The 26821-nt window shown below is 40.7% G+C and overlaps 1 long non-coding RNA gene across 1 annotated transcript in view; it reads right to left on the reverse strand.

Moving 5' to 3' along the window:
- Positions 1-26821, reverse strand: part of LOC142495482 (uncharacterized) — a 52515-nt gene that overhangs the window by 5719 nt on the left and 19975 nt on the right. The window contains exons 2-3 of the long non-coding RNA XR_012801746.1: positions 22477-22672; positions 6275-6388 (exon numbers count right to left, since the gene is read on the reverse strand). This is a non-coding gene — a long non-coding RNA (uncharacterized LOC142495482). The remainder of the gene's footprint in view (positions 1-6274; positions 6389-22476; positions 22673-26821) is intronic.

Here is a 26821-nt window from a genome sequence, read left to right on the forward strand (position 1 = left end):
GCATGTATACATCAAATATCCAAAATAAAATAAACATTTAAACCTACTACATCTAACCTAATAATGCCCAATTAATACTTAAATGTAATTTTTTAAATGTTTAATTTTTTTAAAAATTTATAAGGATCTTCGATTGAGGTAGTCTCGAAAGAATAGAGAAACAAGAAAAATATTAGTACATTTCATCATACAAAATCAATAAAATTCTAAAGAAAAACTCCAAGTTCAATATCTACATTTAACCCCTTAGGGACTAGAGTTTTCATTGTAAAGATCCAGTATGTTTCCCTTTTTGTTAGTAATAAATTCCTATCACCTCCCCTCCAATGTGGCAACACATGTTCTAAGACAGTAAAAACTAGTCCTGTGGTGTTACCCTGATGGTGAGACAGAAAATGTTCAGACAAGAGATGGGTAACAACATTTCTACAGATGTTTCCCAGATGTTCAAGGATTCTTATTCTTATACATCTTGTTGTTTTTCCAATGTATTGCAATCCACAAGGACATGTTATCATATAAATGACATTGTCACTTCTACAAGTGATATGTTGTTTAATAGAGAATTTTTCTTTTGTCACATATGATGAAAAAGTAAACTTGTCCATTGTTTTTTATTTACAGGCTTTGCATGTGGTGCATCGATAGAATCCTTTGATTGTTGGTAACCATCTCTTTTCATTTTTCTTAATTACAGGTAATGAACTTGGTGCCAATTTATTCTTCAGTGTTGGCTCTTCTGAATATAACTGACGGTGTTTCAGGGACTATTTCTCCAAGTAATATGTCATTCTTGACAATATGCCAATGTTTTCTTTTAATTTTGACTATTTTATTTGCATCTTTATTAAAATTTGTCAGAAAAGAAAAACGAAATTTGTCTTTGTTATTTAATTTGTCTTTACTTATACTAGTTTTTAACAAATCTTTTCTGTCTAGGTGTTTTGCTTTAAAAAAAGCATTTTGGACATTCACAGGATCATATTGTCTATCTAAAAATCTATTTTACAGTGTTTTTTATTGTTCTTCAAAAATGTCTGTGTCCGTGCAGTTTTGTCTAAACTGGTCATATGGTACATTTTTTAGCCAGCTGGGGTGATGGCAACTGGATGGTAATATATAATTGTTTCCATCTACATTTTTGTAGAACGTTTTTGTTTTTATACACCCTTGTTCAATAAATACAGTAAAATCCAAAAAATTAACATTCTCTTTGCTATAATTACAGATAAATTTAAGATTTGAATCATTATTGTTAATATAATCAATGAATCTGAGAAGGCTAACTTAATCGCCTCTCCAAACTAAAATTATATCATCAATAAATCTCCGCCATAGGGCCAAATTCGCACCCAACTCCACAATTGACCAAATATAGTCCTCTTCCCATATTCCCATAAATAAATTTGCGTAGCTGGGTGCAAATTTGGTACCCATGGCGGTTCCACATTTCTGCAGATAAAAGATGTCCTGAAACCAAAAATAATTATGTCTTAGAATGAACTGAATTCCATCTAGGATAAAATTTGCATGTTCATGGTACATTTCCTGATCCTGTGCTAAAATTCTATCAATGGCCTCAAAACCTTGTTCGTGATTGATTGACGTATAAAGATGTAGCCAGGGTCCCTTCAGTCCCCCTGTCTGCCGGTTTCTTTCCCCCTTGCGTGTGGGCTGCTGCGGGCCAAGCGCGTTCCCAGGGGCTCCCGGTGGCAGCTGCCACAGGACGCTGTCATGTTTAATGTGTTCGCGCATGTGTGGAGGCTTGCGCGTAAGCAGAGCAGTCGCGGCAGCCATTACATGTGTGCAAGAGCTCTTGGAAGTTGTGCATGCTCAGTTAAGAGTAGCGGCGGCCATTACAGCTTCAGACATGCGCAGTAGAGATCGCGCACGCGGCGCTAATAGAGAAGAGGTCCTGAGTGGACTACGATTCCCAGCAGCCTCTGGGGACTGCCCTATGATCCCTGTCACATGCAGTCAGACAGCCACTAAGGCTGACAGATTCTCATGCTGCAAAGAAGATACAATGTTGTGTGCAGACAGGGATTGTTCAGTTAGGCTGAGGAGACAGTGGGGGAAGGAGGGGGGCAGAGAGTTGCGAGCTTCTGCCCTAAACCAGAAATCCCCTGGGCTAGAGCTGAGACCCTGACTCCCCACTAGTGAGGGTGGGTGTTCATAGGGACAGGCCCTTAGGTAAGGACCCTGTGCCCCTTCAGCTGTGTGCTAGGCAGGGATCTAGTGACAGACCCTGTGCAGTTCCTTAGTGCAGGAAGAGAGAGAGACCCTGTGCAGTTCCTTAGTGCAGGGACCAGTGATAGTGTTGCTGCATGTTCCTGTGAGCTGTGTTGCTGATCCAGAGACTGTCCTTACGGTGGGACGTCTGGCTGGACCCCATCCCACGTGGAGGTACAGATCAGCGCTGGACCAAGCGGCGCCGGTAGACCCTTTGCGCAGGTATTTACAGCCTTCCACACGTGCACCAACTTTACCTTGCTCCTCACAAGTGACAGGCCTGTTCACACACTTGGGTGGGCTTGGACGCTCTGGACACGGGGTTGGGAAGGGGGTGTATGAAGTTATAGCCCAGTTAGGGGCAAGATTATAGCTGCCAGCTAGTGGCAGAGGGTGGTATATATATCGTTGTGCATACTGATGATGTTGCACTGTTATATATGATACTATTGTGTTGTGTTGCTTGTCCAGTAAACCTTTTAGCCATAACCCTGGTGTATGTGGTTTCTGGGTGGGTTCCTATGTTAGGGCGAGTCTACATTCCTATAAAATCCTATATAGGTGGAGGCGCTGACCGACGAACGTTCCAGAGAAGCACCGAGGTTCCCATCAGCGGAGGCTCAAGCCTCCTGTGAACCTGCAGGTATACGCACCACACCTGGTAACATATAGGTTCCCCCTCACATTCACTCTATCTGCGATTGGGGGGGGGAATACCCGTTACAAAGAGACGTCATCTCCAGTCACCAGGAAATAGTCATCATTCCATTCCTGACTCTCCAATACTTTCAATATATCTGTTGTATCTTTTAGATATGACTTAAGATTTGGTACATACTTTTGAAGATATATGTCAATGTAAGATGACAGATTAGATGTCAATGAGTCAATGCCAGCTATAATAGGCCTGCCTGGGGGGTTGGTAAGGCTCTTATGCAATTTAGGTAGGTGGTAGAAGATGGGTCTTATTGGAGTCTCTTTTAGCAAGAAATTGTATTCTTGCTCTGTCAATACTCCTTCCATTTTACCTCTGTCTAACAAAATTTTCAATTTTTTAAGGAAATCAGAAGTTGGATCCTTAGTAAGTTTTTGGTAGGTTTTAGTATCTTCTAGTATTCTATTTGATTCCTTAACATAATCACTTCTATTAAGAATAGCCACTCCTCCCCCCTTGTCGGCCTGTTTTATGACTATATAAGTGTCTTCTATTAGATTTTTTAAAGCTTCTCTTTCCTCCCTGTTTATATTGTGATGAAATTTTTGCTCTTTCTTAGTGAGATCTTCAAAATCCTTGAGAATAAATTGGGAAAATTATAAGAAAACATTGGCATATTGTCAAGAATGACATATTACTTGGAGAAATAGTCCCTGAAACACCATCAGTTATATTCAGAAAAGCCAAAACTCTGAAGAATAAATTGGCACCAAGTTCATTACCTGTAATTAAGAAAAATGAAAAGAGATGGTTACTGTAACAGGGGAGTTATCCCTGTTCAGGTAATGTGCCTCTAATCCAGCAGTGTGGTGGTTAACTGCTGGTAGTCAATTAACAAACACCACCTGCCGGATTAGATTGCTTAGAAAAGCCTGTCTTTTGAGACAGGAAGTGAGACTCCTTAGCTCACCCATGAGCTGAACTTGGAGACAGAGCAGAGATTGTCCTTGACTCTCACAACTTGTCTTGAGCCCTGCCAGAAGAAACAGCAGAGCTGCTTTCAAGACACAGGGGAAACTTCTAAACCTGAATGCTGACAAAACCTGAGGAAAGGTAGCAACGCAGGAACAGAGAAGATTTTCCCTCCAAACCACAAGGAACAGATAAGATTTTCATTTATGAGACTTTATATATCTGCTTATTTCATGCCATATGTTTGGGGCTGGGAGACATGCTTATCTAAAGGGAGTGTGGACTGCATACAGTAGTATTTCACTAGAAATACTCCCAAGTGAATAGAAGCTTTGTTTACCCCTTGTTTAGATGGTTTCCTGATATTAAGGAAACAGGCGCAATAAAAGCCTTATTTAATTTCACTATAACCAGACTCCCTTGCATACCTCTGTGAGCATCCACCTACAGTTACCAACAATCAAAGGATTCTATCGATGCACCACATGCAAGCCTGTAAACATAAAACAATGGACAAATTTACTTTTTCATCATATGTGACAAAAGAAAAATTCTCTATTAAACAACATATCACTTGTTGAAGTGACTATGTCATTTATATGATAACATGTCCTTGTGGATTGCAATACATTGGAAAAACAACAAGATGTATAAGAATAAGAATCCTTGAACATCAGGGAAACATCAGAAGAAATGTTGTTACTCATCTCTTGTCTGAACATTTTCTGCCTCACCATCAGGGTAACACCACAGGACTAGTTTTTACTGTCCTAGAAGATGTGTTGCCACATTGGTGGGGAGGTAATAGGAATTTATTACTAACAAAAAGGGAAACATACTGGATCTTTACAATGAAAACTCTAGTCCCTAAGGGGTTAAATGTAGATATTGAACTTGGAGTTTTTCTTTAGAATTTTATTGATTTTGTATGATGAAATGTACTAATATTTTTCTTGTTTCTCTATTCTTTCGAGACTACCTCAATCGACGATCCTTATAATTTTTTTAAAATGTTAAAAATTAAATTTAAGTATTAATTAATCACTCTAAGACATCTCTGTACTATGTGATGTTTTTTCTTTCATGGCTACAAGCTGCGCTCCCCTGTTTCCTTTGGAAGAATTCTACGTGCAAGACCTTTGAGACAGTCTTAAAACAAGGGTTGAGTGTGTTTGTTTTAGCCTCATATTTTTTCACTTTTGTTCACTTTATAATATCACTTGTTATATAGTGGCACCTATTTGTTTGGGCACTTATTATATGCACATCACTTATTTTGTCATTATATAGTGGCACCTACTGTATTTATTTGGGCACTTATTGTATTTACTTCACTAGGTTTGTTAGAGTGCTATCAAGCACCTTTTTCGTTATATGACCACATAAATCCAAGCAGAATAATAATGAGAATATAGTTTAAGCAGGTGCTTGGGGGAGTAATATAATTGTATTAACAGAGTTGATCCAAAGGTGATAAGAAAGGTTCCCCCTATTTCTAGCACTCCATGCTGGATATTAGTAGACGGACAACAGTGGTCCAACAGTTAATTGCTGTTAGTTGGTCTATTGACCCAATGGAACCGGAAAGATAAAAAAAATAATAAAGTTTTATTAAATTCATATAATGTTTAAAAATATATATGTACATTAAAAATCCCCGTAATGAAGTGGCTAATAGAGCAGCCGTCAAAGGTAAGTATATCTCTGAAATAGATTCATGCCGCTCTATATGGACATCAAAATATATTGCATCAATTGCTGCTCAGGTCAGCAGATACTGTAAACAGTGGCGTATAGTAGTTTATATCGCTGTGAAGGATGTTGAAATATCTGGTTATCGGAGGTTATCTTTCAGTCTTTCAGCCCACTACTGATAATATACACGGCTTTTTTACTCTCTTCTATTTGCTACTGTTCTATGCTACAAGTGATTCATCATCTGCAATACACTCCTCCACAATAGACTTTTTGGACATTTTATTTGGTATTTTATCTATTTATTTTCATCTTGGATTACCCCTCTAATTGTGTTTGTTATATATACATTTATTGTCTGTGTATTTTTAGTATTTATGTCCAGCAACCAAGCATTTGTTGTTTTACAAAATATTTTCCCTATATTTTCAATTGCTATGTAGGATTGCGCTTTTTTTTCTTCTCTATTTCGAGATATATATATAACATTTTAAACAAGTTACAAACTGCACATTTACTTTATGTGTTGTATTATAAAAAAAAATCCCTTAGCATTTGAAATGTGTCATAAGTCAAATATTATAAATGATGTCCCATTCAATGCTAAATAGTCAACAAAGGAAGAATAAATATGTAATAGTAAAGTTTTATTTGAAACAGTTTAGTATGGATGTGGTTTATGATGTATTAGGTGAGAAAAGGGTTAACAATATAGCTTACCTGTCTAGATTGTAGTGAACAATGTTGGAAGTGCAGAGTTATCACCAGGAGATCTATGAATTAGTTGGAGAAGTGATGATGTTTTCAGTTGTCAGACTTCCCATGACCAACTATCTGAAATAGTTAAAGAAAAGTTAAAGATACTTTTCATAACTTACACCTTATATGATTATAGTTGTTAAAAGGTGCAATACTTGTGTAGCCCCTTTACCCCCACTCAAACTGAGATTAGGTATGCTACTCCATGTGTACTGTGGTGTGGTGCGTACCTGTAAGGTAACAGGAGGGCTGAGCAATTCCACAGTGGTGTGGGGAATCATCAGGACAGGATTTACAGAGTACCTTTGTTTATTGGTTACAGCGCCTCCAGGCAGCATGGATCCTCTGGCTAAAAGGATGGCCCATACTGACACCTTTAACCCAAGACAGTAAATCACTCTGATAGATGTTACTATTGTATTTATTGTATGTTCAGGATCTTAAAGCAGCCCTTATTCGAACATTTACCTGGGTAAATGTGGCATTATGCCGCGTGTAGGTTGAGATATATTCACTAGTTTTGCCGGGGCAGACTATAATGGTCCATCGGATTAACACAGCAGGGTTCCCTGCTGAGTGAGTCCTACCGGGGTCTGCTTTTCTGTAATAGACACGCAGTAAGAGAGAGGCTGAATCAGTCACTCTAACTGCATGCCTCTCACAGGCGATCGCAGGGTTTTATTTCATTTTAAACAGAGTAATGTAGCAGGGGGTCTCCGGGGCTGAACCACATTGATTTCAAGTCCGGGGACCCCCTACTTCCCAAGGTACAGGCCCCGTTATGGGGTGCCAGTATCTCCTATGCATGGAAATGTCCCGATCACGTGACGTGAAACATTAATGCAGTACAGCTCAGGAGACCCCCTGCTACATTACTGTAATGTTTCAAATTAAATATCTATTAAGCACCAATACACAACCCACCCCATGCCCCCACATACTGTAAAACCAATATTTATTTTTATAGACACAGGATTAATACCACAGGCTGGCGGGAGTCCCTGGGTGGTCCCCACAGGTGTCTGCCAATTCATTTTTTGTCAAATGCATTTCTTCTATTGACTGTTATATTTTCTATGTATGTTTATTGTTTATTGTTTTGAATAAATTGTGTTTAATTGTGATGGCTTGTTTTGATTTGTATTTTTTTTACAGATTGTTTACTGTTTTTATTTAATTATGTAATTTGTTGGCTAATGGTTAAATGTATGTGTTACCTAGTGGATGCATTAATTAATTGATGTGTTGGTTACTGCTTTTACAGTATATTGTTGTGATGGCTTGTTTTGATTTGTATTTTTTTACAGATTGTTGGTCGTTTTTATTAATGATGTACTGTAATTTGTTGGTTAATGGTATAATTGATGTGTTGCCTAGTGGATGTATTAATTAATTGCTTTTATATATGGAATGTATTGTTTGGTTAGTTGTGTGAATTCTTTAATTGATTGTCTAGTGGTGTGATTTATTTAATTGATTGGCTAGAGGTTTTATTTCTTTAATTGATTGGTGGGCTAGTGGTTTTATTTATGTAATGGATTGCCTATTGCTTTTAATTTTACAGTTTGGGGGTTTAGGTGCTTGTTGTATACTGTAGGTTTTATTATTGTGTATTTTGGATTGCCAGGCTTTAGTATTAGAGTGACCATTGACTGCTATAGTACAGTAGCTTATCATGCCCAGTGTTCGACAAACCTATACATTTGCTCGCCCCGGGCGAGTGGATTTAACCCCCGGGCGAGTAAATATTGGCCCACGGAGCACACGTTTGGTACTAGATGGCGAGTAGATTTTTTTGTGTGGCGAGTAGATTTTTTGGTGATTTGTCAACCACTGATCATGCCCATATTAATATATGGGTATTATGTACTACTATAACAATCAATGGGTACAGGGTGGGTATAGTGGTTCCGGGGTGGGTAGTTAGGCCTCCCGGGTGGGTGGGTGGCTGGAAATGGTGTGTAAACCCCTTAATTACTATAGTGAGTATTAACCGCTAAGGTGATTTAGGGGCTGGGGGCCATTAGATTGTATTTTGCTGTGTACTTTATGCTTTCTGGCAACGGAGGACATGGACCTGCATTAAGCTGATGAGGACACCCTTCACATTGGCAGGGGTAAGTAGAACGGTTTTTACTTACTTTCTTTATGTTGCACGGCTAATGTTGTGTTGAATAATGGGCAAATAATTATTATTCAGATATGGATAATAGATTATTTGCTATTACTGTAATGTATGTATTTGGAGGGGGTGGTGGTGGTGGTGGTGGGGGGTGTATTTCTTGAAATGTAGGCCATGTTTATTTTTTTAAATACAGGAATGGTACCCCAGGCCAGCGGGGACCCACGGACACCACCTGAGGACCCACGGACACCTGTGGGGAAGAACCTGGAGCCCCACAGCTGTGGTGGCCCCGGGGACCCGTGGGAACCACCCTAGGGTCCCCAGACACCTGTGGGAACCACCCTAGGGCCCCCAGACACCTGTGGGGACCACCCATGGACCCTGTGGCGACCCGTGGGCACCACGTGGAGGCCACAGAGCCTAGCGGGGACCACCCGGAGGCCCCCAGGCACCCATTGGTACCCCCCGGGGTGCACTGTGGTGCCTGTGGACACCGGTGGGACCACCCAGGGACCCCCGCTGGCCTGTGGTATTATTCCTGTGTCTATAAAAATAAATATTGGTTTTACAGTATGTGGGTTGTGTATTGGGGCTTACTAGATATTTCATTTTAAACATTACATTAATGTAGCAAGGTGTCTCCGAAGTTGAACCGCATTTATTTCAAGTCCGGGGACCCCCTACTTTCCGAAATACAGGCCCGTTATGGTGTGCCTGTATCTCCTATGCATGGAAATGTCTCGCGTCACATGATCGGGACATTTCCATGCCTAGGAGACACCGGCAATCCATAATGGGGCCTGTATCTTGGGAAGTAGGGGGTCCCCGGACTTGAAATCAATGCGGTTCAGCTCTGGAGACCCCCTGCTACATTACTGTAATGTTTAAAATTAAATAAAACCCCTGCAATTGCCTGTGAGAGGTGCACAGTAGAGTGACTGATTCAGCCTATCTCTTACTGCATGTCTATTACAAAAAGGCAGACCTCGGTAGGACTCACACAGCAAGGACTCCTGCTGTGTTAATCCGATGGGCCATTATAGTCTGCCCCGGCAAAACTAGTAAGGATCACGGGCATATCTTGAGGGTCCATTTCGAGATTTGTTTGAATAACGTCCGCTGCATCTGTACATCACTTTTCCTTGCTTCCCCTAGTGAAGGTATTACTGATAGGGCTTGAGGCCCATACCAGACCTTCTTCATGGTGCTCGTCCAAAGGCCCCCTAATGAGACCCAGGGTAGCTGGTACTCACTCCACAGGGGGAGGAAAGATACACACCCACTATTGGGAACGTGCCAGTATTTATACCCATGGGTTGTGTTTGTAAGCCTGCCCCATAACAGAGAAGGTCTGGATACTTACAGGCCATCACATCCAGCATGTAACCCAACCAGTATACACCCCTCCGGCTCACACTTTCTGGCTGTTGCTTGGCCCGCCATTGGATACATCAAATGTATCCAAGGCTACAATAGCACAAGGCCTTTCGGAAGGAATTAACCCATCCAGTTCCTGCACCTAACAGGACTTACACTAGTAGGGCCCAGGAAAATAAGTAGAGGCCGGAGGCTAGGCTACACTTGATAGAAGTTAGGAAAGCCTGAATTGAATACAACATTTTTCCCACCCAAAAATGATTTATATATTTGTAGCATAAGGCTTAAGTCAGGGTTTCTCAACTCCAGTCCTCAAGACCCCCCAACAGGTCAGGTTTTAAGTATATCCCTGCTTCAGCATAGCTGGCTCAATCAGTGGCTCAGTTGAAGATGGAGTCACTGATTAAGCCACATGTGCTGAAGCAGGGATGATTGAGCCACCTGTGCTGAAGCAGGAATATCCTGAAAATCTGACCTGCTGCGACGGTCTTGAGGCTTGAGGCCCCCGGCTTATATAGTTACATAGGTAGTTGAAAAAAAGACATGTCCATCAAGTTCAACCTATGTTAAATTTAGACGACAGATACTTATCCTATATTTGTATTTACAATATATTGATCAAGAGGAAAGCAAACAAAAAACCCCAGTGACATATCATCCAATGATATCTCATAAGGGGAAAAATAAATTCCTTCCTGACTCCAAATATTGGCAATCAGATTTCTCCCTGTATCAACATCCTTCCCATATTGAATTATTTGGTATATCCCTGTATACGTTTCCTTTCTGAAAAGATGTCCAACCTTTTCCTGAACAAATCTATTGTATCTGCCATCACAGTCTCCATGGGTAATACATTCCACATTTTAACTGCCCTTACTGTTAAGAACATTTCCTTTCGTGCTGGTGATACTGTATCTGATTTCTAACCTTAAAGCTGCAGTTCAAGCAATATCCTGCATGTGCGTTTTTTTTAAATATATCAGTTCTGTAGTAAGAAAAAATACTTTTAGCATTTTCTGTTTTAAAAAACAATAACTTTGAAAGACCAATTTTCTTGTATTTTATTTTAACAAGCATGTTTGTTCCTATAGCAACCATTTACATTCCCCAGATCTAAAGATGTCGCCAAACTTCGCCGATCAATAGACGGAGGACGAATTGCCCGGCAGCTATGCAGTTCTTTAGGTAAGTAGAGATTGCCCACATGAAACTATTGAAGTAAAAAAATAAATAAAAAATAAAAAAAACGGGAGCTTGAACTGCAGCTTTAAGGGATGACCCTGAGTCCTTTGAACTGCCCTTGGGATGAATACATTTTTTAAAGCTCCTTGTATTGTCCCCGAATATATTTGTATATAGTTATAATATTCCCTCTTAGACGATCTTTTGTAATGTGAACAAACTAATTTAGCCCGCCCCTCCTCATTTTCCATCCCATGTATTAATTTGGTAGCTTAAGAAGCCGAATGCTTTCATTGAGCAGTGATTTCCAATGTCAGTCCTCAAGGACCCCTAACTGTCCAGTTTTTATGAATATCCTCGCATTAGCACAAATTGCTGAATGCGTGTCTCAATTATTTTCAATAAAGCACCTATGTAGGGATATCCTTAAAGCTTAATCTGTCCCATTGGCCAAATGTCTGAGGATAAATGTGGATGCTTGGTAGTTCAAATAAAGACAAAGATCGAATTTGTCATTTAAAACAATAAGAATGAACTGAGTACAATTTGGGTATTCGACACAAAGAATGATAAAACTGTAAAATTCTTATTTAGAAAAATTAGACATTGAAGTAAGTAGGGGTTATGCATTAAACTGTTATAGTGCCAATCAGGGGCACTATCGCATGGAAACTCCTATTGAGTGCCCTGACCCTGCCCCCAATGGGACCACTGATTATAAAACAAATGTGAACCTATCCTCCAATAAATAAGTTTCATGCCCCCTACACAGACAGACAAAATTCCATATACTGTACTACACAGTATATTAGGCATTTACTATGAATTTATTGTATTCCAAATTGAGAAAGCAATACTACAGCGGTAACTAAGTTTTACTTATTAAAACTGTGATCATAAACATTTATGGACCTACGTACTAAGGCAAATCTGGAGCGTAATTTTTGTCTTGGTCCTCTGTATCAATGTATCCAGGTCTTTGCTCCAATTATTATTATTATTAATTATATTATATGTACCCCGTGTGCGTGTTGGCTTTCAATTTGGGAGCATCAGTAGGAGTAGTTAGGGAGTAGAGGTGTGCAAAAGGTCTTATCAATTTTTTTCATGGATTGTTTGTAAATGTTGCCAAAGAATTTTCACATTGCTCAAAAATGAGCACAAACCCCACCTTTTCGCCAAGATTTCGCAGTAGCGCTGAGCCTTTTAAAGGCTGCACCTTGAAATAAGGATTTTGCTACAGGGAGTCAGAGAGAATAGAGATACCTGTCAAATAAGCTATTTTAAATATGCAAATATAATATTTCCAGGGTTTCTCAGGGATGCTCACAGGTATATCTCCACGTGTTGTATAGATGACTGTTTGGGGAGGTGTATTAATCAATGGATAACACTGTGAAAATTACATTTTTGCTCATGCACAAACTTTCACGAATTCGTTAAAAAATATTAGGTTCGCCTAGCTTTAAAAAAACGTTTAAACATGCAATTTCGTCTTTCACCACTAGAGTTCACTAAAACAAACTTAATAAAGTTAGTAGAGAGAGTGTCTATTTCTGTCTTTCGCTATTGAGAATTAAGTTCATTTCATGAATGCCTGTGGTCATTGGCATCTCCATCCGTTTTCTATGGATGACCTGACTAGCTAGTGGTGTATATACTTTACTATTCCCTGTCTTTCTCCCTCTGCCAGTCACCTTGTCCCTTTCTCCTTCTCACTCTTACAGACTTGGTAAATTGCTTCCAAACTCTGCCAAGATTTTTTTGCTGCTGTAAAAGGACAAATTTCGCCTGTTTTTCGCTCTAGGTCTAAAGTTTCACACGTCTCTTTTGGGGGGGGGGGAGTTAAATGACGCACAGATTAGAATGAGATGTATCAAAATGTGCACCTCTGTGGGCGTCACTTTTTTCTCCCTTTAGTTTGCATCAAATAATCTGCTAGATCTGTAATCACTGGGAAAGTGTGAGTCCCCATTTCTGTTGATACCAAGATGTCTCCCATTTAAAAAACAACTACACTATATATTCTTATATTTTTTCCACATATGGTGAAATCTGCGCTCCCCAAACCTGTCTTTGGAGATCTGTAGTGTCATAAACTTTTTGATTAGAAATCAATGCCAGATGTAAGCATCTGGAGCAACTAACTTGTTACATATGATGCAATATGTAATTGTGAGCTAATACTTAGACCCCTTAATTAGAAATATTGCAATATGTATGTGTGTTGCATGCAGCAAATGAAAATATCACTTGTGAGCATATTCACGTCTCAGACAAGTTTGCAACCCCGCTTTTCACCATTTTCCCTAGCATATAGCGCTTCCACTGCATCATGGGGTTTGGGGAAATGACATGCAAATGAGCACAGTGTCACCTTTTGCTTCAAATCAATTTTGACATGGACCCTTATAAGCTTATCTCTGCCGTATTATACAGTTTTTCAGCACAGCCTGGATTAAAGTGCATAGTCTGTTAACCTACTCACAGACTGTTGTTTCGACCTCTTGGATTCCTCTTGGATTTCAACGTCTTGGGTTCCTCTTGGATTTTGACCTCTTGGACAAAAGTGTGATATCGAAAAGCGGCACACACATACTCAATGAGAAAATCTGCCTGAGTGCTTTGAAAGTAAATAATATATAACAATTGAGAAATCGGGCACTCTCAGGACCAATAGATATAGAAAAGGATGTTATTGAAGTGAAATGCCTATGCTGGCACCTAGCAAAGAAAATTTCCCTGAGAGCAAATCACCTTCGTGGAGACGGAAGTACAGTCCTGGAAGTGATGTCACTGGCAGAAGAGGCTGTAGCGAGTGTTGGCAGCTCACAAGAGCGCATGCGCAGACACCACCACAGTAACTCCACCAGAGCATCCACGTCTTTGTTCCTGTCAACTAAGTATTCTTGTCTACTATAATGTGTATGACCTCATATTTGTATTGGACTTTGCTTTGTCTAACCATCATGCTACTTTGCTTCATAAACCTGTGAATGAACCTGAATTTCTTTTGACTCTACTCTGTGTGATGTTTTTCCCTGATTTTCCTTCCTGAGTCTCTATCATCCCCAGTGTTCTCACACTGTGTAAAACGGAAGGCATAAGATTATAGGTGTCCATGTTAAAATGGATAAGAAGTAAAGCTTGACACTGGTCATTTGCATTTCATTACCCAGAATCCCTGGCTGCAGTGGAAGCATTGTTTGCTAAGCGATAATGGGGAAAGACGGGGTTGTAAACCTGTCTGAGACATAGAAATGTACCACAAGTGTTTTTTTTTATTTACTGTACACTTTACAGTGAAGGGTTATTGTCACATTTTACTGTGGGAGACGTCAGCAGAGGTAACGACAGGAGACTTGTGGTTGGAGAAATAAAGGTAGGCTTTTATTAGTTCCTGAAACAAAAAAAACATGGCTTTTTCTCAGCCAAAGTACAGCAGTACAGATTATAGCTTTCCTCAGCCAAATTTCAAAGGTACAAGGAATAACCGGGTAACATACCTTAGGCAAAGCTCAGTGGCCAAATATAACAGTACAAACAGTCCTCAGAGCCAGCATCACTCTACAGACCAGAACAACAACCAAACTGAACTGCAGGCCGCCTGTTTTTAAGCCCAGGTGGCTCATTAGTGCTCCTGCCTGCTCTAGGCAGGAGTTAACTGTTAGCTGCCCAAAAAGCCCCAGGCTTGTACTAAGAGGGTTGTCCCTGCTACACCCACCATACATTTTTCAATGTCTACTTATACGTACACGCACACGCACACACATGTTAACCTTTTAGCAGTTCATGATACTAAGTATGACCATAATTCTATTTTCATTAAATTGAACGGGGATGTAAATCTGTACTCATTGCTCTATCACATTAACCCTTCTTTGTTAGTAAGATAGTCAATGATAAGCACACTCTGCAACACATTGGAAGCATTACAAATTGAAAGCTGCTACAGAATTACTATTTCTATACTGATTGTCACTCTGACCAAGTTATTATTTACAGAGAATTGCAATGGAATATCCTCCATAACTCTTCTTCTCATGTGACAGGATCCCATGGGGGTTACATTAACAGGTGTGACATTGGCTAGCCATGACCTTACAGCTAGTAACAGGTTGGCTTCCCCATTGTGCAGCATTAGTACATATCACCTAATAGCTGCATGCACTCATCCCCATCTTCTTGTGATTCCCAGTGTGCCTCTTTTAATTCTCTCTCTGCATTTGTTTTTGTTATTAATTATGTATGGGATCATTTTTCCATCGTCGTGCATGAAGGCAAATTTTGTGTAAAAATCAATTGAGTGAGCGCCGTGGATGGCTTGTTTGGTTTTCTTTGCTTTCATCTCATGCGCACATAGTCCCTGGAGATAAAAAGCAGGATATTAAGGAACAAGCTTAGAATGGTAGGAATGAATGGGGAGAAAAAAAGAAAATGAAATCAACTCTTGGTGGTTGAAATATAGTGTCAAGAATTAGGTTTCTGTGAGACTGTATCTTGTACTGAAGATCTTTAAAGGATGTTTGACACCTTCAGTGGTCAGAGGGACTGAAATATATTTCTTTAAAATGTCTTACTGGTCAGTCCAGCACTGAAGAAATGACAGTGGCAGGTCTTTTATAAAAATATAGAGCAAAACCAAGTGCAATACAGAACAAGTAGTATCAGAAAAGCAAATCTAATTCCACAATAATTCAATATTTGTTTGATAAATTTGTTAAATGATGATTTTTGTACCAACATTGACTCCATTTTACAGTCAGGATGCTTTAGCAGACAACCCCCTAATGTAATATTTTCAGGTTAGTTTGCATACCAGTGGTCTTTTTCCCATTAAATGACTACAGTATTGGTTATCACTGAGGCTTTCATTGGAGCAGTACACTGTAAGTAAGCTCTTCAAGCTGCTGTGCAGACTTGGTTTCCCCTATGCAGAACAACATTAATGAAGACATCTGATAAAAGGTTTCAAGCTCACCCAGTACATGCAGCACTGGCAAAGGTTGATCATTTTCCTCTGGGGTGGTGCTGAAAAGTTACCAAAAAAAGCTAAAAAGAAAAAACACAAGATCAACACATTTAAATTCACTAAAACCCAACATGTCATTATTAGTAATTCTTTATTTTTTACTTAAATGACGCAGCATGAACGCCTGCACATCTTGAACTATTTCTGATTTTCCACATTGGTGTTTTACAGTAGTGTCACGGGAGACCAGGTATTTACACCTTTTTATCGGGATCATTCACTGAGCAAAACAAGTTAGTAAAACAAATTGTCATTTATTTCATTGAAACAGATTTACACACAATGGAATAAAAATACAGAAGAAAAACACACTTTGCACCTCTGCCACTTGTCAGTCAGAAGCCACCAGTAGAGTTAGGCTCCTCACAGTCTGGTCTGGGGCAAATGGTGGTCCGATCACCTCCATTCATCCCAGGACGTGGGTACTTGAGCATAACTCCGGTGCCCAAATGGCTTTCACACCTTGGCAACCTCTAAGGCTTTCATGTCCGGGACACAAGCAGGCTTGGTGTCACCAGGCTTGGTAGCCACATGGTCTCTCATAACCATGGATCTGGAAGTCCTCAGCTCATAATACCGTACACAAGTATATGTACTATTCAAACACTATGAAACAAAATATTTTTTCCCACATTTTTTCTCAGTAGAATGAAAAAATACTTAGGTTCATTTTCAGGGCTGTATCTCATTCCCTTTTGAAACTGGACTTAGGTTTCATAAACATCCTTGCAACCTCATATATGGTTGGAGTACCCCCAGAACCTCTATACCAGGTTCTAGGTGATCAGGGCATTAACTGGGCATCCCTCTTATACTAGGGACCCTGTCACAATTTCAGGGATACCATACATCCCTATGCCCCATTTACTTTTCTGGTCTGTGCTGAAGCAGGGAGTCCTAGCAGTGAGTCGCACAAGCGTTTTCAAGGAGAGTTTTTTCTGGAGCAATGTTTCTCAATGAATCCGAGAAACCATCCTGATTCCTGGGTAAATTTTTGGTGTATCCAGCAACTCTGGATCCCGCTACCTAGACACATTCTGACAAAACTTTCTCCGTAAACCCCCCCCCTTGACACTAATAGCCTAGCAATCTCTGCTTGCTGGCACACCTGGAAAGGTAAAACACCGAAAATTCTTTATTGTCGCACAATTACATACATTGCAGATACAATAAACAGGTACAAGAGCTGACACTCTAAAACCCCAAATATGGATCAGAGGTAACCAGCCGGGCATAATACCTTACATAGTTGCATAGTTACATAGTAGATGAGGTTGAAAAAAGACGTACGTTCATCAAGTTCAACCGATGCTAAATTTAGACAACAGATACTTTATTCTATATCTATACTTACTTATTGATCCAGAGGAAGGCAAACAAAAAACCCCATTAAGGGGAAAAATTAATTCCTTCCTGACTCCAAGAATTGGCAATCGGATTAATCCCTGGATCAACATCCTTCCCATGAGATCAACATCTTTATTGATGGCCTGGTTACCCAGCCACTGTCACACCTCCCCCTCAAGATGAAGGCTTGGTGGCAGTCACCACGTCCATTGGCTCCACCAGCCTGGCACTTCTTGAGGACTTTGGATCACAGGGAATGTCCTGCCGGGAGAGTCCATCAGCATTGCCATGCTCACTGCCTTTCTTGTGCTGGATTGTAAAGTCAAACTCTTGCAGGGCAAGATTCCAGCGAAGCAGTTTTTCATTCTCCTCTGACATCCTTTGTAGCAACTTAGTGGGTTGTGGTCCGTGATCACTGTGAATGCCCTGCCATACAAATAGGGCTGCAATTTCTTCAGAGCCCTAACAATGACCAGGCATTCTTTTTCAATGGTGGCATAAGCCACTTCTCTGGGCAGCAGTTTCCTGCTCAAATAAACCACAGGATGCTCACACCCCCCTCGTCACCTGACTGAGTACAGCACCGATACCATAGTCCGAGGCATCGGTCTGTGCAAGAAACTTCTTAGTGTAATCTGGTGCAGCCAGGATAGGAGCACTAGCCAGTGCTGTCTTCAATGCCTGGAAAGCCTTTTCACAGGCAGGAGACCAGGCTACCAGAACCAGGAGTCGTTTCTGCGTCAAGTCAGTCAGGGGTTTAGCAAGGGCACTATACTGCAGGACAAACTTCCTATAGTAGCCTGCGGTGCCTAAAAAAGCCATGACCTGCTTTTTGGTCCTAGGTACCGGCCACTGCACTATAGCTTCCACGTTAGCTGGTTCTGGCTTAAGGTGTCCTCCCCTCCCTCTGTGCCCTAAGTACAACACCTGCCATACCCACTAGACACTTAGAAGGCTTCAATGTCAGCACTGCTTCCCTGGTCCTTTTCAGCACCGCGGCTACATGCAATAAATGTGAGTCCCACAAATTACTGAACTAAGCAATGTCATCTAGGTATGCCCTTCCAAAGCTTTGTATCCCTTCCAGCAACCTATTGACCAGCTGTTGGAAGGAAGCCGGGGCATTCTTCATTCCAAATGGCATCACTGAAAACTCATAGAGTGGAGTGATGAAGGCTGACTTCTCGCTAGCCCACCCCACCCCCTCCCCACTTATACTAGGGACCATGTCTCAATTTCAGGGATACCACACATCCTTATGCCCCATTTACCTTTCTGGTCTATGATGAAGCAGGGAGTCCTAGCGGTGAGTCGCGCAAGCGTTTTCAAGGGGAGATTTTGCCGGAGCAATGTGTCTCAATGTATCCGAGAATCTGTCCTGATTACCGGGAACATTTTTGGGGTATCTAGAAACTCTGGAACCCCGCTACCTAGACACATTCTGACAAAACTTTCTCCGTAAACCCCCCCTTGACACTAATAGCCTAGCAAACTCTGCTTGCTGGCACACCTGGAAAGGTAAAACACAGAAAATTATTTATTGTCGCAAAATTACATACATTGCAAATACAATAAACAGGTCCAAGAGCTGACACTCTAAACCAGCAAATATGGATCAGAGGTAACCTACCGGGCATAATACCTTTATTGATGGCCTGGTTACCCACTCACCTTCACAAGTAGTATTATAAATTTACCAAAGTATGCAAAGATTGTCCACCACATCAAGGTAACCACATATCAGGCATGTCCTCACTTCTAACGCAATTGTTATTTTACCTTCTCCTCCAGGCTGAAATCCTTCTGCTTCTTATCTATTTAGTTTTCATTAAGAAATCTGATTCGCATACTTACATTTCTTTTTTTACCTTGCCATTAGCGCATCACCTGACAGTAGGTGGGTAGAGGGCTTAAACAATTAGAAGGTGGTCACTATCCTTCCACAAATACTCATTCTCTTCCATGTCTTATGTTAAACTCACCCAGTACTTACATACAGAAACTGCAACAATTTATAATTTTTCACTGGAGTGCTGTTGAAGGGCAACCAAAAAAAGTTCAAATGAAAAAAATACATGGTCAACACACAACCAAATTCAAGAAAACCCAACATTTTACCATTATTTTATACATCCTACTTTGGCCAAATTATGTAGAAAAATACATTGTAATAAAATATTAGAAAGCCTCATGATACTAAATAAAAAAATTGGTAATAATGAATTATAATGTTGGGTTTTACTGAATTTGAATGTGGGTTGATCCTAGAGGTGTTGAGTAGCGGGGTATGTTAGCCTTGTTTTCTAGTTAGATGCTCATGCATTTTTGAGGGGTGCATATATAGTTTAATGAAACACAAGGAATCTTGAACCTAATTCCCTCCTCACTCCCTTACTCACGAGAACTCAGTTCCTCCCTCTCCAGGTGTAAAAAAGAAAAGAAGTTTGGACAACCAGCATGTCGGTCCAGGAACCAAAATCCAGTATGTGTCTCATTGATGCTCCACCTCTAGTCTACCTATAAAACACCGTTGCATAAGAATATCAGAGATCAGAATAGCAAATGCGTTAACTGACATACACAGGAGTGAAAGTGCGACCCATTTCTTTTATTAAGAAGTTATTTTACAACATTTAAAGGATGTTAAAGAAGAAACTATTTAATAATGGAAAGTGAGATTTACATCTTCCTGGAAAACAGAGGGATTAGGGGGGCTATTAACTATAGTCTCATAGCTGCAAAATTGGAGTGATATGTTATACACCTTGTGACAGCGGGGGCAGCATGGCATTGCCCAAATAAAGGTTAAGCCCTCTTGCTGCCTCTGCTCGTCAAAATTGCGACCCACAAAAGGGGTTAATTTCCCATCTTAGGGATGGAAAATGTCCCACCCGAGTAATGTTTAACTTATTTTGAGATGTTTCTATGTGCTTTTCACTATGTTAAGTGTTATCTGTTTGGCTTGTGTGCCTTGGCTAGCAACAATGGCTAAGTATCAGGCACACTGTGAGTGAGAGGACTAGCATTTGTATAGGCTATGTGCAGTGCTAAGGGCCAAAGGGAGACTCGCGGAGGACACTCCCACCTCTTTGGGGCAGTGGCTCATTTTCCTAATGTTTGTAGCGCTTATTCCCGTTATGTTTCATTATTTTGTAGTGTCTATTACTGCTGTGTATAAGGATGCACTATATAAATAAAGATATATATATATATATACAAATACAGTGGGTGTGGCACACTCCAAATTAGTAAGAGTTAACAGAACTGAACCATCAATATTTATATGATGTTGTGTGTGTGTGTGTTGGGTTGCTTTTGATGAATAGTCCACCCCCCACCCATGTCAAAACATGCGAAGAGCAGTAGAGTAGTCACTGAAAGTAATCCTGCTATGATGATGACAATAAAAAGGCTACATAAAGAAAAGAAGATGCTGAATAATTCATCACCACTCCAGATGGGTTTGCTGACATCGTTATAAAGCGAGAGAGAACAACTTTCAACCTGCGAGAAAAAAAATCAGAGGGGGAAAAAAAACCCCACAAGAAGCAAAAGAGGTTTCCTATGTTCTCATGTTGGAAATCTCCAGAGGGGAAATGTTTTTTTTTTTAAACTATGACATGGTTCTTTATTGCTCTGTGTTTCAACTATTGTTCTGTGTTTCAGAACCGCAAAGCTTAATCAGAACAGGCACTAGAGGTGCACATTTAGTGATTCTGAAAACATTTATATGTCTGTAGTAAAGCTGTAATCAGTCAGGGTTTAGATTGCAGTGCGTGCCTTGGTACAATCAATGTACATAGAAACATAGATGGGGTAAAGTGTCCCAAGTGCAAAACTGGTGTAAAAATACTGCACCCATATTATTAAAGATGAAAATTCCACTGGGGATGTTTTTTCTTAATACATCTAATGAAGTTTTTTGTTTTGTTTTTATAACGTTTTGCAGTCGGTAGACTTTATTAACTAGACCTCATATTCTTCAGAGGTGGCATTTCGGAAATATCAAATTCAAATGTAAGAATTCAACAGCCCAAAGAGACACATCCGAGAGCCATTAGAGTGCCTTTGTTTAACAACTCCAGTGGTGGAAATATATGAATTTCTAAAGGCCTTTTCGGAGTAATAAAACAAAACCATTTTCCATTTCTCAAAGAGCAGGCAGTATGGTAAATCTGAAGTCCTCTTTCCACAACACGGGTCTAACTGCTGCAAAACTGGCGTGGAACCAACACATAAACAGCATCATAGTAAAAAAAAATGTTTCCGAATATAATTCAAAGCAGTGTGAGTTTTCCTTGTGATAAATCTGGTGATATACTTTTGCATTAGTTCTGCAGCCAGGAAACTTTAGTTTCCCACAAAATTATTTAAGCAATTAGTGATCTGGGCTCAGATTTACTAAATTAAACTAAACCTTCGCACATGCAATGAAATCATTGGACCATAATGCTTAGTATTCTTTATTATATCTGGATCTTTGTGCCTGTGCTCTGAAAGGCTTATTTAAGTACTGTACCTCACCAAAGTCATAGGTTTATCAACGAAACAAAAAAGTTAAACTAAACAATTGATATAAAATGCTTTTGCATCAGTTTTGTATCCTGGAGACTTTAATATATGATCTCCTAGAACTTTCCCAAGGACAGATGTGGCTACATGCAATAAGGCACTTCAGAAACAGCCTTGCATTGAACGCCATTCTTTCAATAGTATGGTATAAGGGATTACTTACTACTGCAAAGTCATTTTAATAGTCTGGGAAGAAGGTACCCCAAAATATATTGTACTTCTCTTTTATCAGACAGGTCAGTAAGGGGTTTGTGTCTGATTCAGACCTACATTATAAGCTTTCAAATGCTCTTTCAGAAGCAAAGTGTAAATATGGGTCACAATTTCACAGATAACCGATAAAAAGAGTAAGTCATAGAAATGTGCATTCAATTACAAGAAGTCACACACATGATATTATTATTATCTTAAATGTATCTGGTGTTGGGTTTAAAAGAAAGGGATGCACAACTCGAAGTCTTCCGGGGAAAATACCACACAGCATTTTTCATAGAAAAAAATCCAATAGAAAGAAATACAACTTACTTCATTGATAACTGTTTTTCTGTATACTGTACCAGTCTTGTCTGTTTGGCAGCCAGATAACTTTGGTAAATAACCCCATCAGTGTCAGGATTATCCATTTCCTCTGTTAGTTGTACCATTATGTTAACGACAATATTGGTAAATGTTCAATAACTCCATAACACAGCGATACCATTTTCCATTCTTTCCCAGGCATCTGGAATTAAATTGAGTGGAAGTTGTGTTAGTTCAGTGGCAAAGGCGATATAACATTTATTTTTTAATGAAAATGGATGAAGTTATTAAAACTATTGCTTTGCAAGAGGGTTAAAAAAAGTACTAGTCCTAGCCATAAAAGCAGGAAACAAGGGGGTGATGGCTTGATGGATCCTATTATTAAAAGGATTATTTTATGGTAGGAAAATGGTAGCAAACATTGTTTAGAAATGTGAGGTTTTTTTTTATGTAAATAAGTAAAGTAAAGGGTAAAATGTTCAGTACCACGGATTACCGTCACACTTCTGCCATTGTATATTGATTTAACATACAGTACTTAGTCTTACAGGGATACAACTGCACTCATATGTCAATCTGATTAACAGTGGCTTGAGTGGTGAAGGCCTGACAAAAAAAAAGTCATCAAGCCAGGCCTGCTACAGTACTTCCACTGTCCTCCTCTGCCTCTCGCCTCAAGTGCAAAGTCTAGGACTTGCACTGAGATGCAATTAATTCTGAGGCGCAACTTCTCTGTCAAGACAGGGAAAGTTGAGTCCCACTGTGGGAGCAAGTTGCGCCTCCCTGGTCCACTGTGTGAGCAAGACTCCTGGGCATCATCTGCTGCATACCAGTCAAGCAGCTAATGGTATATATAAAGTGGTCTCCAACATAAATGGAATAATACAAATAAATGAATAAGACGACTACAAAAAGGTATGCAAAAAAAAATGATGTTTTATATGAAATAGAGGATGTAGTCAAGCCCCCTTAGGCTACTAATTCTCTGACCCCCTTAGCACTGTAAGTTCCAGTAAAGAGTAGGTAGTGTTGGGAACAAATCCTGCAGGGCCTGGTTATGTTGTTATGTGTGTGTTACCTAATTAAATTCAGGAGTGGCCTGGTGTTACAAGGGGGGCCTATGACTGATAGGAGGTTGGCTTAAAAGCCACTCCCCTGGGAAGGAGGGGTTTCCCTCTAGAGGTTAGAGTAAGGGTTCTGGGAGCTAGTTCTGTGCTGCCCTCCCTGCTATGAGGATGCAGCAGTGGACCTCTCCTGGGTAGGAGTGGGCTGAGGCCTTGCCCTGTTAGGGGGTAAGGTGTGCTGAGGAGAAGTGCTCAAGGCCTCAAGCCTGGGGTACTTCCTCAAGGGAACCAAGTCTGTGATGCCTGTAGATATACAATAAAAGTCAGTTATATAATCTCTGTATGATGTCTGCTGTTTAAGACCACCAGACGAGTTGCCTATGAGGTTCATCCTGGCTGCACCAGGATCCTCATAGGCTGGAGGCGCTGCCACTAGCTGATGAACCATCTATGATAGCCTGTCCTGCTGTCTCCCCATACCATCGTGGAGATCTCAGGCCTTCTGTTCCACCTTACAGGTATGCATCAGCACCAGAATACACCGGAAGCAACAAAATCTCACTTAGCGTGGGGGAAAAGGTACTACATGTATAAAATCAAAACACAAACAAGTGTACTAAATCCAAAACCCATTGCAGATCAAAGCACCCCCTCCGTATAACAAGGATCGTTATGATTAAAAAAGAAGTCCTATGGGCAGGTGACATTTTGAGCTAATTCTAGCCCTTTATCAAGACATATCCCCAATTCGAAAAAAGAGAAATATTTTCTTACAGAATGTCCTTGTACCCACAGACTATCAAGTCTTTATTCACTGGAGTTTCTGTCTGCATCAAATTGTGGATATGGCTCTTGGCAGAGAAAGTGGAGACCAGTGCACAGTATTAGCAGAATAATAAAATGATAGACACAGGGTTATCCTATATATGGAAAGAAAGCAAGGGATCAAATTGAGTTAAAATAAGTGGGCCCTATCTAACATCAGTTTCTTTGACCCCTATTTAATATGTTGGGGTGGTTCTTTGCCTTGTTCAGAAAGATTTCAGCTCTATTCAATGAAAATGAAAAAAATAAACAACACAATTTGTGAGATTTTAAAAATATCAGTTTAACTGAAGTAGGACAGCAAAACTATGCAGGTAAAATAACTTCCTACTCCCGCTATAAGAAAAACACTTATTCTTTTCCTGTCAGTCTCTAGGAACTCCCCACTAGGGGGGAAACTAAAAGGGTGTACAGTAATGGAAGGATTACAGAAAAAAGAAAATTATGGTATGCAAAAAAAATTCTCTTCTCCTGTACGCAGTGTTGCCGACAGCTCTCCCAGGGCCCAAGACTACAGTCTTGAGCTGTGTCACAGGTTCTTAAGCAGGAGCAGGTGGCGGGCTCTACAAATTGTTGAGTGGGGGCCTACAGTACCTGTTACGGGGGACCAGAGGTTTTAACACCGAAACCACCGGGATCACTATCACACAATAATAGGACACAATAATTGAATAAACTAAAGTTTATTCTGGCAAGCCAGCAAACTTACAAAATACATAAACACAATAAAACACTCACCAACTGGGGGTCTTGGGGGAAGACTCTAGCCTCAACTAGGTGCAGGAGCCTGCTTCAGAAGGCTTATCCTGTCCGCTTCACGTCCCGTGCGTCTCCGGTGCTTCTCCGCTGAGATCAGTGCTATTTCACACAAAGCACTTTCAAACCTCCCGCCAGCCGTGTCTCCGATCAGTCCAATAGACCTTGGTGGCTATACTTAACATGGAGCCAGTGCCGCTGGCCAATCAGAGTGCGGATTGTGACGGTGCAGCCAATCAGAGGCAAGGGCTCGCCCGGCAGCACCAATCAGAGAAGGGGGCCGGCTTAGGCACTCAGGACTACCCCGGGATGATGGAGCTGCTGGCAAGCGGCAAATTAAAACTTGCCAATGGGAATCGTGCCTACGGGGCTCAGACCCAGCAAACAGTTCCCTTGGCAAATTCTATACCTCCTGCTGGGTAGGAGCCTCAGTGTCGGCAGGGAACAAAGGCTCTACCCAGCTGAGATCCCATCCCCGGGACTGCAGGGACCCCTGCTGTGTTAATCAGACATTCTTCCCTACAAATTTATGCTATCCTGTTTCAACTCTGCCCTCTCTCAAGCTAAACAAACCTACTTTTCTTTAATAATCAACACACACAAATCTAACCCACGCCAACTTTTCTCTGTCTTTGACTCTCTAGTCAAACCACCCCCAGCTGCCTCTTCTTCCTCCATCTCACCTCAGGACTTTGCTGACTATTTCAAGGAAAAGGTGGATTCCATTCGTCAGAACATCCCCTCTGTTTCCTCCTCCCATCCTACACTGCTTCCTAACTCTCCTCCTGCCTTCCTTGACTCTTTTTCCGCTGTCACAGAGGAGGATGTATCTTTACTGATCTCCTCATCTCCCTCTACCACTTGCCCTCTTGACCCCATTCCCTCCCATCTCCTAAAACCTCTTGTTCCTACTTTAACCCCTACACTCACACACATATTTAACACCTCCCTCTATTCTGGTATCTTTCCCTCCTCCTTCAAACATGCAACTGTTATAACATTACTCAAAAACAGCAAGCTTGACCCTACTTGTCTTTCTAACTATCGACCTGTCTCCCTCCTGCCTTTTGCCTCTAAACTCCTTGAACGCCTTGTATTCTCTTGCTTGCTCCACTTTCTCAACACCCATTCTCTCCTAGACCCTCTACAATCTGGCTTCTGCACTGTCCACTCGACTGAAACAGCCCTCACTAAAATAACTAATGACCTCCATGTTGCCAAAGAAAGAGGTCATTACACTCTGCTCATATTACTCGACCTCTCTGCAGCATTTGACACTGTGGACACCCTCTTCTCCTTCACATTCTCCATACTCTTGGTATTTGTAACAAAGCTCTATCCTGGATTTCCTCTTACCTCTCCCATCGTACTTTCAGTGTCTCCTCTGCTAACACCTTCTCCTCCTCCATAGATCTCTCTGTGGGGGTGCCGCAGGGTTCTGTCCTGGGACATCGTCTCTTTTCTCTGTACACACTTTCTCTAGGTGAACTAATCACATCCCTTGGGTTTAAATATCACCTCTATGCTGACGACACACAAATTTACTTTTCAACCCCTGACCTTACACATGCTGTACAGACCAAAGTTTCAGAATGCCTCTCTGTGATATCATCCTGGATGGCCCTCCACCGACTTAAACTTAAAATGACAAAAAGAGAGCTCCTCATTCTTCCTCCCAAACCTGGCCTTACTAACTCCTTCCACAT

The sequence above is a fragment of the Ascaphus truei genome, chromosome 5 (assembly GCF_040206685.1).
Source record: "Ascaphus truei isolate aAscTru1 chromosome 5, aAscTru1.hap1, whole genome shotgun sequence".
NCBI classification, from domain to species: Eukaryota; Metazoa; Chordata; class Amphibia; order Anura; family Ascaphidae; genus Ascaphus; species Ascaphus truei.